The 18,748-nt window shown below is 40.6% G+C and overlaps 1 long non-coding RNA gene across 3 annotated transcripts in view; it reads left to right on the forward strand.

Annotated features, from left to right (window-relative positions):
• The window catches only part of LOC120615672 (uncharacterized), a 47,666-nt gene extending 34,626 nt beyond the window's left edge, over nucleotides 1–13,040 (forward strand). For all 3 annotated transcript variants that reach the window (XR_005656339.1, XR_005656340.1, XR_005656338.1), the window contains 2 exons: nucleotides 9,208–9,250; nucleotides 11,697–13,040. This is a non-coding gene — a long non-coding RNA (uncharacterized LOC120615672). The remainder of the gene's footprint in view (nucleotides 1–9,207; nucleotides 9,251–11,696) is intronic.
• The last annotated feature ends 5,708 nt before the right edge of the window (nucleotides 13,041–18,748 follow it).

Here is an 18,748-nt window from a genome sequence, read left to right on the forward strand (position 1 = left end):
GTTTTTCACTAAGAGACTTCCTTTTCTCATTTTGCTAAAGAGGGCAAAATGCAGTTATTAATGGAAATAATTATTTCCTTCCTCTCTCCTTCTGTCTTTCCCCTTTTCCTTCCTTCCTTCATTTTCCTTCCTTCCTTCCTTCCTTCCTTCCTTCCTTCCTTCCTTCCTTCCTTTTTTTTCCCTTTCTTTATGTCTCCCTTCTTTCCCTTCTGTCATGATGCAGGCTAAGAAATGTTTGATATAATGCGTTTATCATTTTTATCTCTCCTTGCTTATACTGGTATAAAACTGTTTTCCAAGTAGTGATAAATTCAGGAAAAACTACCTCCCTTGTTATGTAATTTGCAATATTTGTGAAGAAGATGCTAATTTTGTGACTTTTTTTTAGAGTTATCATTAGAATTTTGTCAAAGGCAAATTCCTATATTGTCTTCTGTCATTTAGACAAGCCCATGCTCCATTATTTATTCTTCTTTGATCATCTTATGAAGATGATCAATAAACTTAACAGCTTCTCTGAGATTAAATATGTGACTTTGAAGGTATAGAACAAGCAGAAAAATGCAAGGTCTTGGGTCTAGTGTCCTGCAACTGTCAGACCACATGATGCTCCAAAAGAGTCTCTCCATCTCAATTTTTTATTAAAAAAAAAGGAGTGGGGTGGGGTGGGACAGAATGTCTTAAAGATTGGTGCAGGACTAGGGCATGTCATAGGCCCTGTGGTCATGTTTAATTCTAAGGATACTCCAGGTGACTGTCTAACACCTATTGAGGTAGGTGTACTTTATCTGGCTGTCTCATTTGATTAGATTTTATCTTGTCATTCATCAAGATTAACATTTAGAGTAAGACTTAGGGGAGGAGCTGGTACTATATTCTAAGGAACTTTCCTATCCAAGTGAGAAATAGTTGGTTGCTGATATAGATGAATTCCACCTGGCTGAGCAAGGTGATATCTAAGTGGAGCTCAAGGTGGAATAGCAAAGGAAGACATAGCACACAGCATGGATGGAATTGGAGGTGCAGGCAGTTAGCAGGGCTCCAGACACTAGCTTGGAACATAGGACACAGTTCTCAGAAAGAGCTGGGCTTCAAGACCAAGAAACTCGGGGACATCGGGACATTCACTAAACAGGGTATAGGGCACAAACAGTCATGAGAATTGGAGTTGGGATAGGGACTGGGGCCCAGAAACTGAGTGATAGTTATGTTATCAGGATTAGGCACAGAATCACATGGTGAGCACATCAATGCTAGGCCACAGGTGTCCTGCAACTGTCAGAATCTTAGAGTTTGTGCTGCATTCAAGGTTGGTCCTGGAAACAGGTGAGTCAATACAGAAGTCTCATTTTTGGGACGAGTGGCTGAAAGTGGAGGTTGGCTACAAGATAGAGTCTACAAATTTGTATCATTGTTCATGAGAGAAAGGTCATCAGTCTTAGTCTCTGTGAGGCCCTTAAATTAGCAGCTTGCCGTGGCATAGACTATATACCCAATATTTGCTAATTCACATGCAGTGAGGGTAGACACAGATAATGGTTAGGATGTTTCCTCATAGCAAGACCTGAAAGTCGCTTCTGTTGGGATAATTTGGCAGCAAGGCAGTATCCAGGAAGTCAGCACCAGTGACTCTATAGCCAAAGCTTCTGAATACCACTCTAGGATAGAGGCTGTTTGCTTGGTAGGAAGTGGGAAAGCTTGGGTCCCCAAGTACAGATTCAAGAAGTGAGTCAGAAGCTGGCTTATGTTTGAGGCAAGAAGAGAAATTCTAGGACTACTTACAGCTGTATTTGGTCCAAAGGAAGCATTAGCTGTGAGCTCCCATAGGTTGGTTTAATAAACTTTGATATCATGTTGGTTATAGGTAGGATATCTGTGTAATGTATTATTCAAACTAAGCAAATTTTGAGAGTGAAAGGAAGATCTATGAGATATTTTCCCTGAGAAAATGGATCTAAACAGTCCCAGGAAAACCCTCTGTGCGTTGTGCAGACTCCACAATGCCAAGAGTATATAGACCCTCAGGGCAGCACTTCTCCCGCCCTCAATGGCAATAGCCAGTTCCCCTGTGGGATCCTGCAAGCCTGTGTGCAGGAATCAACCCCACAGCTAGGGAAAGTTAAGGAATCCTATAAGACATCTCAGACCTTTGGGTGTTAAGGACCAGAATAAGAGCATTTGCATTTTATTTTTAAGTTAGAATAGCCAATTTCTTGATTCCAGTTCTCTCAGCAATTGGCCTTAGGCTATCCCCATTCTTTCTAAATTTCACTTTGCTCATCTGTTAAATGGGAATAGTAACTTCATGTTCCCTGTCTACACCCTTCAGGGTTTTCTTTTTCTGAGTCAAATGAATCAAGTGAAGTTAAAGTTCCCCATGAAGTGAAGATTGCTGTCAAAGAGCTCATTTGTGAGGCATTACTCATTCTTAGTAGTAGAATAAGCAGAAAAGAGTGAAAGTATTTTTTTCCCCCTTTTATGTGGCTGTGAATTCTGTGGACACAACAGAGAAGAATCTGGCATTTCGAGTTGAGAGCATTTGGTGGGGGAGGTACTGAGGAATAGAAGAGGATCAGTGGAACAAAGCAGGTGCTCTCCCTATGACTCCTGGCCACTGAAGGGACAGTAGAAAAGGGGAAACACTACAAGAGCCACAGACACATAGACAAATAAGTGCCCTGTTGGTGCCTGTATTTTGTATCCTAGCCTGATAGCAAATAAATGCTTATCCCAGAAGTATTCTTCTACCTGTCATAGAGATGACTAGGGGAGGAATCATTCCTCCCTTTCAGGTTTTAAACACATCAAGAAACTTTGTGAGGAATGCTCTGATCTACACTAAAACCAGAGAACTTCAAAGATGAGCAATGTGCAGGAAAGTCAGACAACTTCAAAGGCCAGGGAAGAAAGGTCCAGAAAATGATGTTCAATGATGAAAAAATGAGAGGTGAGAAATCCCCTGCTTCCTTTTGATTCTAAAAATAAAGGCATTTGGAAACAAAATTAAATTTATATTAGAATGTCATGTTAAATATTGTTGTTGACGAAGTTCTGTTTCAAACATTTTGATGGTTGCCAGATGGGAGGGTGATTAAAGGGATGAGTGAAAAAGAGAAAGGGTTTAAGAAGTATAAATTGATAGTTATAAAATAGTCATGGAGGATGTAAAGTATAGCATAAGGAATACAGTTACTAATATAGTAAAAACTCTATATGGTGTCAGATGGGTACTAGGTTCATCGAGGTGATCACTTTGTAAGTTACATAAATGTGTCTAATCACTATGTTGTAACCTGAAACTAATACAATATTGTATGCCAACTGTAATTTAAAAAATTATTTTAAAAAGATGCTCTGTTTCATTAAAGTATTGATTTTTTTTTTTGAAAAAAGGAATTATTTAGACAGAGACAAGTTGTAAAGTTTTCAACCATTGCTGAGAGAAGAGGCCCATTGCCTTTAAATATTCAATATACTCTTTAAAGTTCATCAACTTTTTTTAATTTCAATTGTAAGAGTTTTAATTATCAATATATACATGCACTACAAGATTCTTTTTTTCTCCTCTCCATGTGGAAGATAAGTTGGAAGAATCTGAAAGAATTCAAGCTTGAAAGAATCAGTGCCTGCGAAGCAGTCACAATAACACCAACAAAAAGAAATCCCTTAAACTACTGTGCTTAGAGACAAGATGAGGTTTTTGATACTAAGAAGTTCTGAAGCCATGGAACTGAGGTCGCAAGAGGCATTTGGCATCTTCACAGACTTTATGGCAAGTTGAAACAAACAAACAAACAAACAAACAAACAAACATGGGGCATGGGGATAGGTTGGACAGGAGAGTATTGTAGTCAAAGCCTGGGCTTGAAGCTCTGAATTGTATTAAGTGGTGACTGTAGATTAACCAACACTTATTGAATTCTTATTACCTAGCAAGCTCTGTTCTGTGTTTATATACATTAATTCCATGGTTCTTCACAACAGCCCCAGGTGGTATATCAATTATTTGCTGCATCTTAGCAGATGAGAAAATTGAGTCATCCAGAGGATAAGTAAAATTTCTAAGGTCACAAAGCTAGTACACGGTAGGATTAGAATTAGGAACCCAGAGACCATATTATTAACTACTATATAGACTATCTTCCATGACAGGAACCTAAAGAGAGAGAGAGAGAGACTGAGAGAGGGTGAGGGGAGAGGATGCGTTAGATTTGTTACATTTAAATGTCTCTAATTAAATTATACCATCTTTAGATAGAACATGGTCAAAATTATCTATGGATACTTACACTAATAAAATATATTTTTAAAATAACAAATAAAATTTATTTAGCTAGTCTGCTCTTATATAAAATTAGTTTTTAGTTTAGATTTTCAAGCAAGTGCTGGTTTTGGATTCGGTTCACTAATATTTAAAACTTTCAAATCAATATTTGTAAATGATATTCATCTATAATTTTCTTTCTTTGCTATGTTTATTAGATTATATCAATGCTATACTTGCTTCAGAAAAATAGTTTAAATATATTTTTTTTAAGTTTCTGGGTTTGCAACAATTTATATAGCATTAGGACTATCTAATTTTTTAAGATTTGGTACAATTCACCTGTGAAAGTGTCAGAACCAGGTACTTTATTTTTTTAATGGGATAGAAATTGGATAACTTTATTTTATTAAAATTAATTTGTTTAAACTTTCTCTTTTTACTGGGATAAATTTTGGAAACCTGTACTATCCTAGGAAATTATTCATTTCACATAATTTTTATTTATAAATCTGTGCAAGTAGTCAATTTTAAGATTTCCTCTGTTTTAATGATTATTTCCCCCAGTCGCTTGTTATGTATTTTTTTATATTGGTGCTTCTACTTTTCCTCTTGATTAGTTGGTCAGTAATTTGTTGATTTATTAAGTAGATCTATTATTTTTTCTGTTTTTCTAACATCATTAATTTCTGATTTTGTGTGCAGTATCCTTTTTATTAATGTATGTATGAATTATTGTTTTGTTATTTTTCTAGCTGTTTAAGTTGGAAAATAAATGTAATTTATTTATGTTCAATCTTTAACTTCAAATGAATTTGAGAAAGTTCAAGAATATGGGAGAAGACTGGGGTCTGAAATGAGATAGCTAGTGTGAAACTCGGTGGAAGAAGTGACTAGAGTATTGTTTAGTACAGACATGTTTAATACACAACATTACTAATTGAATAATTAATTTTGTTATCTTGTCAACTTGTTAGTTTGACTATGTTACAACCCTCCACTGAGAGTCTCGAATCCACAGTAAAATTTTCTATACATAATTGGCTTGTGTGTTGGTGCTTTGGGCGAAGCAATTATTTTTCATGTTGAAGATATTATATTTCATGTTCAGAATGTCAGACAGCAGACAAAAGCAATGACATTTGAAAGAAATACAAACTGCAGGGAGAAAGCATTCTGGAGAAAGAAGAAACCAGAGGGATAATTAAAAATCATAGGGTCATGATTCTTGGGAATTTACCATAATATGGAGGGCTGGGCATTAGACACTGCACAGTGACTGAGATAGAGGGTGGAGGGATTTTTACTTCATTATTACAAGTCCTTGGTGACCTAATGAAGACATCTAGGTTACTAGGTACTGCCCATCACAGAACTACTTCTCTCTCTAAAATGAGAAGTGTGTTTACATCCATGGCATTGAGATTAAGATTCTATGGAAAATATAATTCTGACAATCTTTCCCCCACCTCCACATTGTCTTGGAAGTGCTATAAGCTGCCTCCCTTTAGCTGCATGAGCCTGTGGGACATTGTAAATTAGTTGACAAACTGGCATTTATCAGTACTTCTGAGGACACCAAATACAATTAAAAATTTAACAGAGCCTCTTTGGTGATTGTGAAGTTGAGAAGTACTGGTGTATTTTTATTCTGATTGCTCACATTTCAATTCAATTCACATTTAAAAATTTTTTAATTTGTTTATTTAAAAATAAACAAAAATAATAAATAAATAAATACATCATATATACATACATACATACATACATACATACATGCCTATTCAACTTCTATACAGTTTCTCCACTTACCTAAGCCCTGGCTTACCTTTCTTAATAATCAGTACCTATTAACTCATTCTGTACTCTGGGTGATAAGCAAAAAAATAAAAAATAAAAAATAAATAATAATAACGAAAACTGGACAATCAGAAGTGCTAACTGTAGTTATTATAACAAGCATCACCTACTTTACTCCCTGCTGCCTCCCTGTGGCCTTAGCTCTTAGGCCTTCATTGCCTGCAGAAAATCAGTCCAAAGCCACTGTCAGAAGGGTAAGCAGACTAGTATTTGATTCTAGATCTCCTTGATGTTTCTTACAATAAATCATTGCTCAGTATCTCTAATGGACCTGATACCATGAAAATCATCAAAATTTTGCCTCTAAGCCAAACCATGAATTTCTGCAAGTCTCTGACAAAAAAATACGTGAGGTATTGACATTGTTCCACATCTATTTTCCCCAGACCATAATTCCTATGAACACATTTTTATGTCTTTTTTCTCCTTACAACTAAAACACATCTGACCCATCTCTGAAAATACTCTCAAAGTCATTTCCTTTTTGTTTGTAGGCCTATGGAAGGGCATTTACCTTGAATTCTAAGTTCTTAGTGATACATGTCTAGTGCTTGGGTAATTCAGTTGGTGAACACCTTTCTTTAGTAACAAATCCAAGCTGACCTCAAATTTGTTTTTCTTTTCACCTGGGGAGAATTTAGTTGAGTTTCAGGAATGAAGTCTGCTTGATAAGAATCCAGAGTTCTGAATCTTCATTGTAGCTAAATTATTGGTATGGTGTATGATCCTGACTGTCTTTAAAGCCAACATTAGAACCTCAAGGGAATCAAGGCCTGCTTCCATTGTGCGAACTCCTGATTGGTAGGACAACTCTTGTGATTCTCATTCCAAGTGGCATTGCTCTCCCTGGAACCTGGGCCTAGGGCAAAGTCATGGGTGATGGGGACACTAGGAGAGTGGGAGTTTGGTCCTCATTCTTTACTGTACTAGCTATTTATAATAAACCAGACAGAACCCCAGAGCAAGTGAGCTAAGCTTAATGTCTATTCTGCCATGCTGCCAGAAAATGCTGGGCAAAAGCTTACCAGAGCAAGCTAGCATGAGGACTAGTAGAGGGATGTGGGGTGGGATCTGGGGCAGAATATGGTTAGATAGAACATTCTAATAGGTTGAGCAGATTAGCTCTAATAAGATTATGCTGTGGTCCATTACTCAACATGCATTACTGTTGGTTCCACACAAGGCATCCCATTCAGCATCTCTCTGTTATGAAAGAAGCACAATTACTCCTGAGCAGGAATATATGAGGTGTCCAGAGACAGAATGCTCAAATCACAAAACTGGCCAGATTTTCACTGTTGAAATCTTACTCATGCTTTAAGACTGAGCTCAGGAAGCTGGTCATGACTACTCATTGATTACATTCTTCTTTGAATTCCTATATTGTTTTTTTTTATAAACCATTTCTTTTTATATGAATTATAATCTGACTTGGATTATTTAGATGCCTAATACATTAACCTGATTTTACTCTCTAGATCACTGGCTCTCTAGGTCAGGTAGCATATGCTATCCTTCTTCAGCAGCCTTTCCTCTTTGTACACACACACACCTCTTAGCAGAGTTAATGTAGGGAAGAGGCAAGGGAACTAAATGTTAAATCAAACTATATTCAGGGACTGCAATATGCTGATCAGCTCTACAGCCAGACCATGAAGAAACTTTCAGTACAAAGGAAGATCTCTGCTGGGATTGCTATGCTAAAATCATTTACCCATACCATGAAGGAAAAACAGGAAAACAGAGTCTTTAAGTGGCATCCACCACAAAATGAAATCATTCATTCCCTATGGCTAAAATTATGGGGAACCTGTGGATCAAAGGCTAGGAATTGCCAGCAGACCTCTTCATGCTACTTACCTTTTCACGCTGAATATTCTTATACTTTTTCACTGTGTATTCATACCATCAAAGAAAAAAAAAACCAAGTCTTTAAACTGTAATTTACAGAAACTAAGAATGATATATAAACTGAATTCCTATACATTCGTATCACCATAGAGTGGGGTTCCATTCCCCTCTCGACATGTTGTCCAAGCTCTTGATATCTTGAACAAAGAATTGAGCAAGACACCGAAGTATAGCAGTAAAAGAATAGCTTTATTGGAAGGGAGAGTAGAGCAACAGTACACTTCCAGATATGGAAGTGGGCCTGAGCGAGAGAAGGGAGGCTTAAGGCCCTGGTAACAAAGTCTTTGGGGTTTTTATTCTTAATTAGTGTGAGTAATTACTTACCTTAGAGGAATGGGCTTTCTTAATGGATAAGTAAGATGGATGAGACCCAGTGACTCCTCATTTACTTTCTGCACATCTTCGTTCCCAGAATTCAGTCTGTTATGATATTAATGAACTTCCAAGTATATGCATGATATTGAAATAGGGCATAATGAGGCTCAGGTGAGTTAGGGATCATTATGGTCTCATTGTGCAGGTGCGAGTGATTGGCTTAAACTGGTACCTAATTCTCTGCTGTTTCTTTGTGGAAGTTACTTTTTAGCCCTGTTATACTGCAGGTTCGAGGTAGCAAGGTAAGAGATATGAGGCTTGGGCAGCTGGAAGAAAATGCGGAGAGCCATAGGCAACTACAACATAGCTCTTTATTCCAGCAAGGGCACAGCCAGCCTCACAGGGGGGCAGCGCCTTTTATACACCAGTTAAACAATAGTGGCACACTGCCAAATAATGGAAGCCAGCGTACATATATTGGGCACATGGTTACATAAGGGGAGAAGTGCTGAGTCACTTCTGCTCAGAAGTTAGCTGCTAAGGGTGTCAGGAGGGAGTCTGACTATAGCCATCTTTCTTTCTCCTCATAGCCCAAAAATGCCTTTTGGCTTACTTAATTGCGGGTGGACTGGAGTGGGCCATTCTAGAACAGGATGACCTCAGTGTTTTGCAGGCAGACCTGAAACCCCTTATCTATTTTTCTTGCCTAACTTTTTTTCTAAGAGCTTTGAACTCCTTCTTATGAGTATGGATTTGAGGGATGGGAGGTCTTGTCTTCTGTATCAGCTTCCTTTGAGGAGAGTTGTAGTCCCTGCCTATTAGGGTTTCACGGTGCTCTTTCCCTCTCTGTCTTTCAGAACGGGGTCTCGAGTTCTCCCGCTGAGACCGGACATCACTTAGGTAAAATTCTTAATCTTTTAGCAGGAAATGAAATAGGACATCTCTTGCAGAGTTAATCTTTTATAGTAAACCTAGGTAAGTTTTCTTCCCTCCTTTCTTTGGGAAAAAAGCCCTCTCCCTCAGATCCTGATAATTGCCCTGGCGACTCAGATCCTCTGGCTATTTGGCTATTGATAAGGGTCATCAGCCCATTGTTAAGCAGAAATAGTGTTAAACCAGGCAGCGGGAGAGGGGGTGGGGACGGGACTTTAAGCCAAAGCTCTTTCTTTTTATTCTTTAAGAAACATATTAACCAAGCCTGTTTCCCTTTACTCACTTAATAGGCAAATCAATAATAGAAATTAATAGATGTATGATTTAAATAACAAGTTTGTATTTTCTTTTCCTTGTCTAGGGACTGAGGTGGCACTTCAGCAGAAAACCCAAGACCCCACTGTGACTGAGGCAGAAAGGGAAAGAGCTCCATGAAACCCCTGTAGGCAGGGACTAAGGGCCATTCTCAGCAGGAAGCAGATACTGAAGAAGAGACCTCCCATTCCTCAACATCTATACTAATAAGGGGGTTCATGGTTCTTAGAAAAGAGGTAGGCAGGAAAGTTAGTTAGGGGGTTTTGAGTCTGCCTGCAAAGACACTGAGGTCCGCCCTAGTCCACCCACAATTAAGCATGCCAGAAGGCATTTTTTAACTCACACAAAGAAACTAGTAGGCAGAGATTTAGGTACCAGCTTAAGCCAATCACTCGCACCTACGCAATGAAGACCCCAACGACTTTCAACTCACCTGAGTCTCATTATACCATCATTATAATATGATGCAAATGCCCAGAAGTTCATTAATATCATTATAACAGACTGAATTCTGGGAACAAACATAAACAGAAAGCAAAATAATGAATCACTGAGTCCTGTCAATCTTAGTTGTCAATCAAGGAAGCCCACTCCTCTAAGAAAAGTAACCACCCACAGCAAAAAAAGGGATAAAAACCCTGAAGTATTTGTTACCAGGCCTTTTGAGCCATGCTTCTCTTGCTCAGGCCCGCTTCCACTTCTGGTAGTGTACTTTCCTTTCTAATAAAACTTTTCTTTCCTAGTGTATTTTGGTGTCTTGCTCAATTCTTTGTTTGAGGCATCAAGAACCTGGAGAGGACCCCACCCTCCAGTAACACTGCCAGAGGATATATCCCGCTGAGATGCCACCCTGTCCCTGGTAATGGAAGAAAGATGTAAACTTGTTATTTAAATCATATATCTATTAAATCATATATCTTACTATCGATTTTCTTATTAAGTGAAAAGAATAAGCTTAGTAAGGGAAGACAGACTTGGTTAATACATTTCTCAACGGAAGCAAGCCCTAGGTTAAGGGTCCCCTCCTCCCTGTGACTACAATGGCCCTGCCTGGCCTAAGGCAATTTCTGCTTACAATGGACCATGAAGAATGCTAAACTTCAGTGATCCTTATCAATAACCAGAGGACCTGAGTTACTTAGTCAATAAACAAAAGACCTGAGTTATAAGTTTCAGAGTAATTATCTCAGTTTGAGGGAGAGGGACGTTATTCCAGAGAAAGGAAAAGGAAGGAATAATACTTTGAAAAGAGCGATTAAAAGTTCTGTGGGTACGATTTGTAAATAATGGCCCATATCACTCAAAGTCCCTCTCAGTGTTTTTTTCTTGGTCCCCTTCATTACTTTCTGTTTCTCCCTGAGTCTCTCAGGCTCTCTCTTTGCATCTGAGAGAAGACAATGTTCTGTCTATGGAGTGTTACCCCTTCTCTAATAAATTTCCATTTTGATTCTAACTCTGGCATGCATTTGAATTCTTTCTTGAACTCAGCCGAGAATTCTCAGTTCAGGGTTTGAGCTCCCCTCACTCAGGGCAATTTTCCCTGTCCTACATCGGAATGATCATGATTAGGCAGAGTTAGATAAGTAAATATGAGTTACAGATAATTGATTAATCAATGTGCTCACTGAGAGGAGGGGGTAGAGAGAGAGGACATCCTCTGGGGGAAAATCAGTCAATTCACTCAATTCAATTCAATTCTTTATGGAGGTGCTGTGTCCCTTATGATACATGCCATTACTTGCAAAATTCTTAATCTTTTTAGTAAACCTGGTTAAGCCTTTTCTTTTCTCCTTTCTTTGGAGAAAGTCCCTCTCTCTTAGATAATTACCTTGAAACTGATGACTATTAATAAGGATCACTGAAACTCAGCATTCTCCTTGGACCATTATAAGGCAAGAATTGCTTTAGGCCAAAACAGGGCCCTTAAAGTCTGAAAAAGGAGGGGAAATTTAACCCAAGCTTTTTCTTTCTTTTACAAAATATATTAACCAAGCCTGTTTTTCTTTATCTGCTTGATAGACAAATCAATAATAGAAATGTAACTAGATATATGATTGATTCAAGTAACAAGTTTGTATCTTCGTTCTTCCTTGTCTAGGAACTGAGACGGCACTTCGGCAGGAAACCCAAGACCTGATCCTAAGGCAGAGGGGGGAAGAACTCAATGAACATCCCTTAGCAGGAAGAAGATACAGAAGAGATCTCCTGTCCCTCAACATCCATACTAATAAAAAAAGGGGGGTTCTAAGCTCTTAGAAAAGAGTTAGGCAGGAAAGTTAGATAGGGGGTTTCTGGTGTACTTGCTGAGGTCATCCTATTCTAGATGCTGAGATCATCCTATTCTAGAAAGGATCTGCCTCTGTCCGCCTACGATTAAGCAAGCCAGAAGACATTTTTAGGCTAAAAGTATCTCATTCAAGGAAACAAATAAGCAGATAATTGAGTACTAGTTTCAGCCAATTACTCGCACCTGTGCTATGAAGACCCAACGACTTTCAATTCACCTGTGCCTCATTATACCATCATTATAATATGATGCACATGCCTGGAAGTTCATTAATATTATAACCAACTGAATTCTGGGAACGAACATATGCAGAAAGCAAATGATGAGTCCTGTCAATCTTAGCTGTCAGTCAAGAAAACCCATTCCTCTAAGGAAAGTAACCACCTACAACAATAGGGATAAAAAACCCCAAAGACTATTACTGTGCCCTTGAGCCCTTGGAGCCACTCAGGTCTTTCTCTTGCTCAGGCCTGCTTCCATGTCTGGAAGTGTACTGTTGCTTCTTAAAAGCTATTCCTTTCTGCTGTATTTCGGTGTCTTGTTCACACATCAAGAATCTGGACAATGCATAGAAAGAAAAACCCCACTCTCCAGTAACACTTACACTTGATATTTGACAAAGACAGCCCCGATTTTTTTTTTTAAATTAAGGATACTTGTTCTCTAATGTGCCACATAGGCTTCAATCTCCTGTCTGAGAGCTTGTTAAAAGCCACCCACCTAACTATTAGGGAATATGGGTAATACCCCTCCCCAAGAACCGAATGACTTCCTCTTGTAGATATAAAGATCTATAATAAAACAATACTGGTTTCAGTAGTATATTATTGGTGCAAGGATAGACAATTTGATCAATGGAACAAAATATAGGGAGGAGGCAAGAGAATTAAAATGTTAATCAAGCCACAATCAGAGACTGCAAATATACTGATCAGCTCTGCAGCCAGGCCAGGAGCACATCTTCAGAACAAAGGAAGATTCTGCTGGGATTGCTAACAACCCATTCTCCACACCTATGCAGGGGAAACAGATGCCAAGAGTCATTCCCTACAGCTAAAATCATGGGGAACCTATGGATTAAGGGCTGGAAACTTCCAGCAGGCCTTTCACTCTACATAGTCTCACTTTTTCACTCTACAGACTCTTCTTCCCTTTTCTCACTGTTCATATCAAAGGAAATCAGAACTAAAAAATGACATATAAACTGAAATTCCTGAACACTCAGTGTCCCTCTCAGTGCCTTTACTCTGTGTCTCACTATCTCTCTCACTGTCCCTCTCACTTTCTGCCTCTGAGAGGAGACCACACTCTGTCTGTGGAGTGTTATCCCTTTTCTAATAAATTTTCCTTTTGACTCTAACTTTGGCATGTGTGTTGAATTGTTGAATTCTTTCTATACTCTTTACCAAAGGACCCTCTTGATCTCTCACTAAGGGAAATTCATGTCCTTCATGCCAGCGCCAAGCTGATTGAGAAGGGAAGGTTCAATGGTGAGATGCCCAGTTGGAAGAATGCACAAGAGGCAGACATGAGAATAAAATGGCAGGCACCAACTTTATTGTACGGAGTGCAGTTCTATTGAGAAGTGCAGTCTACTACAGCGGGTGAGTGGTATTGTACTCCCCTTTCTTGTGCTCCTCTTTTGTTCTCCAACTGCTCCAGGGGACCACATGGCTCCACACATAGCAGAGTACGACAGTGGCATTCAGCCATACATGAGTGATAGATACAATAAGCTGAAGTATGTTTACATATTTTAGGCGCAGGCGCCCTACTACATTACTGTAACATTCTAAATCTGGGGTCCTATTCGTAGCTGTGGGCCTGGATCACAGCCAGACCTTGGATTCAGCCAGGCCTGGCACCAACACTTTGCCCCTACAGGGTCGGGGTGCAAGATCTTGCCCGGAAGGTGCTACCTCGGGCCCACAATCCACTTGCCATTCTTTGAGTGGCTTAACCTCATGAGGTATCACCCCCAGGGTATTCTTTACCAGCGTCTCTCTGGGGGTTGCTCAGCACACCAGGGACATTGTGACATGGCAACTTGTGCTTGTACCTGCATCAACAATAGCCCCCCATCATTTCACTTCCTGTTGCATGGTATGAGCCATTTGTGTACCAGGCATCCTCAGGGATGGGAGCCCAAATCTCTGCAAAGGGACTCGGTATGTCTTCCATCTCATCAGGCTCCACCAGGAGCTCTGCTTGGAACTGTACTCAATCCAATAAGGGATGCAATTTACTTGACAGGGAGCTCACAGAAAACTGCATCTGCTGCTCCAGAAAAGCCCCCCATTTCGTCAGCATGGGAGTCTGTGCAATTTCTGAACAAGGAGTCTTCCCTAAGATCACAGCCACCCCTCCACAGGGTACAGGATTACAGCCATTGATGGCCTCACTGGCCAGCAGGGCTACATATGGCAACCAGTTGTTTATCAGAGAATGCTGCACTTCCGAGCCTTTCTGTAACTGGGACCAGAAGCCTATCAGTACCTTCTAGGACCCGTGCTTCTGCCACAAACTCCATACAAACCCTGTATCATCCACCTGTAGGAATGGAAAGGCTGGATCTACAACACGTAGAGTTTGGGCTTGTGCTATTGCTTGCTTTGTAGCCTTAAAGGCCTCTTCTATCTCGGGAGTCCAATCCCATTGTGCACTCTGTCACATTAGATAGTGAAGGGGTCAAAACCCCAGCAGTCCCAAATAGGTTTGGAGCTACTTCGCAGTCTCAGGTCAGGGATATGCCTGTGACTTATTAATCGCCACTTCTGGCATTATTTTTGTCTTACCCAACCAGACAACTCCCAAGAATTTGACAGAGAACTTAGGTCCCTGGACCTTGTCATCATTGACTACCTAGTTGGCAAGAGTTTCTCACAGGCTGATCACCACTGCTTCTAGTTCTGTAAGAAAATCAGATGTTAGCATTATATCATCAATGTAATGATACAAATGCACTGCGGGCGGTTGTTTCCACATGGCTAAGTCTTGAGCCACTTGGAACAAGGTAGGGCTGTGCAGATAGCCCTGGGGAATGATAAATATGTCCACTGTCGCTCTTCCCAGGTGAAGGCAAACTGTTCTTGACTTTCTGGAGCTATGGCAAGAGAGAAAAAGGCATTTACCAAGTCCACCACATAATGGTATCATCCAAGTTCATGTGGCAACCACTCCATAATGTCTGTGATATTTGGCACGGCAGTATGCAGAGGTGGCATAACTTTACTCAGCTCCTGATAGTCAATTGTCATGTGCCAGGAGCCGTCAAGCTTCTTCACTGACCATACAGTGAAGAAGAGAGTTGTACAGGCTATGAGCAGGATGAATAACACCGACCTTTTCCAGCTCCATTATAGTATGCCCTATTTCCTCATTGCCTCCCGGCAGATGATACTGTTTGATGTTCACTACCCAGGTGGCCTGTGGCATCACCATTAGGGCATGGTGTATGTGTCCCTGGATAATAGTTTTCACCACCCAGATGCGAAGGCAGAATTCACCAGCAGTGGTATTCACAGTCAAGCCTCACAAAATATCAGTCCTCAAAATGTACTCCTGTATGGACGGTATGTGCTCCTGGTATGTCTGAGGAGGCAATCTGCTTATACTCAGTGTCACAGGGACCTGCCACACGCGAATGATTCAACCCCCATTCCATAGCCTTCTATGGTTGTAGTGGACCTGGGAAACTTGTCCAGATTCCCAGAAAGCAGGGTGCTTGCTCTCAGCACCAGTGAGGGCTAATACCCTCTGCACATTGTCGGGGGGACCTGTATAGTCAGTTCCACACGCAGTCTCAGGTCAACGGGTTCCCCTGTCAACCGGGTGCCCTGGCCTGATCCCTTATCAGGGAGATAATTGGCCAGCTGCATCTCATGGGTTGTAGCTTTCTCAGAAATAGGAGTGAATTGTGGGCAAGGGTGCAGCTGATTCCACAGTGGTAGCAGCACTTCATTAGGTTGCTGCTCAATCTTTCCTGCAGCAACCCCTGCCGCAAGATCAAACCACATCTGTCTGAGGCACACTTTCACAGCTGATAGGGCTGGGTGTTGCTCTGACTCCAATTTTTAGCCACACCTCCATCCCTGCACTGGCTGGTCAGGGACTGCGGCAGGCCATACAGCAGGCACTTGGGTAGAACGCTACTTGTGTTTCACTTAAACATCCCAAAACCTAGCCATAGTAGATGCCACCCTGTGGATCTGTCTATCTACATAAGGGGCCAGCAGTGCCACCATGGTGCCAAAAGTACCAGGTGGGCTAGAAGTCAAAATCAAGTTCTTCATGCGAGTTGTAAATACCTCTTCATCATGGCCCAAAATATCATCTGTCACATGCTCATTTCCTGAATTATCTGGACAAGATCTAAGTACATGATGCATCTGCTCACTGTCTCTGTCAGCTCTCCTGAGTCAGCCCACACTGTCTGTGAAACGGCCATGAGCCAGTTAATCAGGGAGTGATTGCCCACACCCCGTGCTCCACGCCATACTTGCCACATTCTGGAGGTGCTGCCTAAGGGACAGTATCATCATTAGAGAGGCCACCTCAGCCATCTCTTCTGGTGATAATTCAGTCACTTCGGCTCCGTCATCTGACAGCCAAAGCAGCCACCCCGGAACTGTTTCCCAGGCTCTCTGCCATACTTGTTTCATCGGGTCTCCGAGTTCTGTGGGGTATACTGGATCAAGGTAGTTTGCTTTTTAACCTGGTAGGATGCTGTCAGCTTGTCCCATCAGGATCAATGGCTGTTCCACTTCAACCTGTTGCCGTATCACTGATCGTGCCTGCCACAGTACTGCCAGTGGGCTCCCAGACTAGGACAATGGCAGCGACCCATGAGGACCATGAAGTATACATTCTGTGGCCCGCAAGCCACTTTTCCAGTGCTTCTTCCTGGCATTTTAGCTGCTATCTGATCCTGAAAATTCAGGCTGACCTGTCACAGCACTGCCAGGAACATCCAGGCTACCCAACTCGCTGCCTGCTGGTGAGTTGTCAGGACATTCGGCTCAAACATCTCCAGGGTTTTCCAAACATTCTCTGAACACAGCTTTACTGCATCCCAATCCTCTCGGGGCATCCACGTGGCCAGATATGTGACCAAGGGATACCCCTGGGAGGTGGGGAACCACACGTTTTCCACCCGGGTTTTCTCCATCCTGGAACCGACTGGATCACTGAGAGCCATACTCACCTCATCCTGCCTTATGCCAAGTGTCAGCACTGAGATGATCGAGAAGGGAAGGTTCGATGGTGAGACACTCAGTTGTGAGAATGCGTGAGAGGCAGACATGAGAATAAAACAGCAGGCACCAACTTTATTGTGCGGAGCTCAGTTCTATTGAGAAGTGCAGTTTATTGTGGAGGGTGAGCGTATTGTACACACTTCTTCTGCTCCCCTTTCTTTTGCTCTCCTTCTGCTCTCCAGGTACTCTCCATTGGACCGCATGGCTCCACAAATAGCAGAGTACAATAGTGGCATTCAGCCACAGATGCGTAATACAATAAACTAAAGAATGTTTACATATTTTAGATGCAGGCGCCCTACTACACTAATGTAACATTCTAAATCCGTGGTCCTATTCCTAGCCGTGGGCCTGGATCACAGCCAGATCTTGGACCAGCCAGACTTTGAACCAGCCAGACCTTGGATTCAGCCAGGCCTGGCATCTACACTGCATCACAATGAAGAGTCAAGAATAAGGTGTGTGAGTATATGATCACCTGATTTATGTTATAAGCATCACTCAATATAGTAGAGAAAAGATTAATGTTTTTTAATACATGTCGCTAAGATAATTAGACATCTATATGGAGACATTGGGCTTGAAAATCAAAGACATCTCCATATTATGAAACAAATTAGATCCCTACCTCTTGCTATAAACAATAACAACAACAAAATGCCAATTCTGGTTGGATTGCTAATCTAAATGAGAAATGTCAACCAATAAAGCACTTAGACACAAACATAGGAGAACATTTTCATGACTTTAAAATAAAGATTTCCCAAAGATTACACAAAATTTTTAAAAATAAAAATAAGAAAAAAAGATGTTAACTTTAGTTATACTATAATTAAGGACTTATTTTTATCAAAAAATACTTCAACAAGAGGGCGAAAATGCAACCTAGATATGTAATACACATATCTAGAAAACAAGTTATATCTAGAAGATCAATAAAGGGAAATACAGATGACCCTTAAAAATGGACAAAAAGTATGACAAAGCTGTTCATAAGAGGATATTTAGTTACTGATAGACAGTATTCATACTCATTAGTCATCAGAGGAATAAAAATTAAAACTATAGTAAAATACTACTATATCCCTACCAAATGGCAAAAAAAAAAAAAAGCCAAAAGCAAATTAACAAAAACTCAAAACCAATAACAACGAAACAAAAATAGGAAGCAATCTTGTTTGAAAAAGACTTAAGAATCAAAAGACTATTGCAGAAGGCCCTGCAGGAAGCCCAGGTTCTTTTCTAAAGATTTTAAAGGCACCCTAGCCTTGCAAGGAGGGGCCTTCCCAGGCTGCACCTCACAGTCCTTTGAGACTCAAAAGAGTGACCTGCATTCTAAAGACATTGCCCTATTGTTAGGCAAATCGCTTCCCCAGGCTATCACAGGCCAGACACCAGGACTTTGATTGTCTATTGTAGATTCTCAATTTTCCTAACACCAATTATTGAAAAGACTGTTTCTTTCCTCATTGTACTGAGTGATGCTTTTATAAATCAGGTAGCCAGGCACCCCACTAAAATTAGTATATTGCCTAAAGAAATATTGATTTATGATAGACCTTTATGTCCGCAAGAGTAAATTATTCAGTTCTGTTCTTCAATATTACC

Source organism: Pteropus medius, unplaced genomic scaffold (assembly GCF_902729225.1).
Source record: "Pteropus medius unplaced genomic scaffold, Ma_sr-lr_union100, whole genome shotgun sequence".
Lineage (NCBI taxonomy): Eukaryota > Metazoa > Chordata > Mammalia > Chiroptera > Pteropodidae > Pteropus > Pteropus medius.